Source organism: Octodon degus, unplaced genomic scaffold (assembly GCF_000260255.1).
Source record: "Octodon degus isolate 3935 unplaced genomic scaffold, OctDeg1.0 scaffold00186, whole genome shotgun sequence".
NCBI classification, from domain to species: domain Eukaryota; kingdom Metazoa; phylum Chordata; class Mammalia; order Rodentia; family Octodontidae; genus Octodon; species Octodon degus.
Window position 1 is genome coordinate 2806781 of NW_004524762.1, and position 2404 is coordinate 2809184.

The 2404-nt window shown below is 39.5% G+C and overlaps 1 pseudogene; it reads right to left on the reverse strand.

Moving 5' to 3' along the window:
- The window catches only part of LOC101570104, an 8109-nt pseudogene extending 6392 nt beyond the window's left edge, over positions 1-1717 (reverse strand).
- Between the last annotated feature and the right edge of the window lie 687 nt (positions 1718-2404).

Consider the following 2404-nt stretch of genomic DNA (forward strand, 5'->3'; position numbering starts at 1 on the left):
ATGGGTTTTCCTTTAAATGTGATCTATTTCTTTTCTTTAGTGGCTTTTAGTATACTGTTCCTATGCTGAATTTCTGGGATCTTGATTATTATATGTCTGGGTGTGGTTTTCATTGGGTAGATATTATTTGGAGTTCTATATGCTTTGGTTACGTGAATGTCAGATTGTTGCTCCATATTTGGGAAGTTTTCTGCTATTATTTCCATCCATATTCTTTTTATATCATTTGTATTGACTCCTTCCTTCTCACTGATGCCTATTAGTCTCACATTATTCATCTTTGCATGATCTTACAGGTATTGAATTATTTTTTCCTGTATCCTAATTGTTTTAAAGAGATCTTTTCTTAGTTTTTCACTAACTGCAATGGTGTCTTTAAGGTCAGAAAGTCTATTTTTACTTTCCCTCAAATGGTTTTGCCAACTTGTGATTGAGGTTTTAATTTCCTGTATATCACTTTGAATCTGTTTCATAGATTCTATTTCTTTCCTAAATTACTTATTTAGGGGTTCCATCATTTTTATATTCTGCTCTTTTTTTTTTATCAGTGTATTCTTTAGAAGCACTTAGTACTTCTTTGATTATAGTTATAACTAAATTTTTTAGTTCCAAAATTATTTTTGATCTGATTTCTTCTATACCTTTCTGCAGTTGTTTCTTTACTGTCAACTCTATTATTTCAGAGATATCTGGTGTGTGATTTCCAGTCTCCTCCATGCTAGTGTCTTCTGCAGTTGTATTGGGTGGACTTGGGGCCTGAGACTGCATTTTGTTCCTTCTGTTTGTCATTTTGTATCCCACTGTCTTCTGACTTTGGTGTAGAGCTTAGATAGAGTTATTACCTTAGCACCAGGTCCGGATCTACGAAGTTCAGTTTCCTCCAGGTGGGTGTTGTTTGGATCTGGCTGATGTGCTCCACTTCTTTCTGCTGCAGGCATTAGAGTAGAACCCTTTGTGTCTCTCTGGCAAGATGTTCTGCTCCTGAATCAGCTGGGTGGGTCTTGCCTCTAGCCTCTTTGCAGGTAGTTCTGCTGAAGGGTTCCCCTCTGGGCTTGCACTCTGGGTCACATGAAGATCCATGGGCCCTGGGTGGTCTCACTCACTCGCTGGGCCTGGGCTCTGGGTCTATTCAGGATCCGAAGGGCCCTGGGTGGTCTCACTTACTCGCAGGGCCTGAACTCTGGGTCTATTCAGGATCTGGCGGGCCGGGTCGTCTCACCCACTCTCCAGGCGAGCACTCTGGGTCTGTTCAGGATCCCTTGACCTCGGTCGGGCCTGTGCTCTGGGTCTATTCAGGATCTGAAGCGCCCCAGTAGTCTCACTCACTCCTATAATTTTTAGTAAATAGAAATAGAAGCCACTAGTTAGAATGTACACCTTGATAAGCAAGCATTTTTTCCTGTGGACCTTTTGGAGAAAAAAAATTACTAAAGAAATTAACACATCACATATATCACATATGTCAAGCTCCATGTCAGTGATAAGACAAATGTTACAAAGAATGGCAAGGGGGAAAATAAGAAACCTTTAGTAAATTCTTATATTCTAAAACTATAATTTCTTTTTATCCCTTTGGGCCTTGAAATCTGATATGTCCACAGTTAGTTTTTCATCATCTAAGGCCTTAGAGTAAAGTTTACCTCCAAGCTGCCTGGAGTGCAGCCCCTGGTGCAGGAAGGTGAGCCTTCCTCTCAGAAGCCACGTCCAGTGCCAGCATCCAGCATCCAGCCTCGTGGGGTCCGAACTCCTTATGCCCCAGGCTGCTTTTAAGACCAATGTCTAATTTATTATGTATAAATTTGTATTATTTTGCTTAGGAAACCCCTCCACCATTTAAAACATTTACATCTTGCAAAATCTAGGATCCTTCTAGTTTCCAGAAGTTACGAAATAAGTTTTATTTGTGAACACAGTGGGCGCAGCCAGAAAGAACATCTTTTTGGAGATATGAAGGTCTGAGAGGAACAGAAACCTTAAAAAAAAAAAAAAGCTAAGCTGTACCCTGCTGTGTTTCTCCTTTTATAGAAACACATGACCACCGTGTACTTCACTTTCTCAGAGTTAGCTGGCTCTCCACATTTATCTTGTCACAGGCATTGGAATGTACAGCACCTAGGAGACAGGAACAGCTAGCTAAGCCAATCTCTAGCTCTCCAAAACTCCAGAAGAGATAAGGAAGTAGAGATAAGTATGTGTATATTACTTAAATTTTCAAGATTTTTATCATCAAATTTTCCAACCTTTCACTTTCTTAGCTCTCATATGACCACAATCAAATGACTGTTAGGCTCCCCATTGAAAATTTAATAAAATTAATATTTCAGTGCATTTTTTGAAAACATGGTTGTTTGATCACAGAATTTAGAGGTCATAAGCTTGAGTATAAAGAAGCAGTATGATGTGT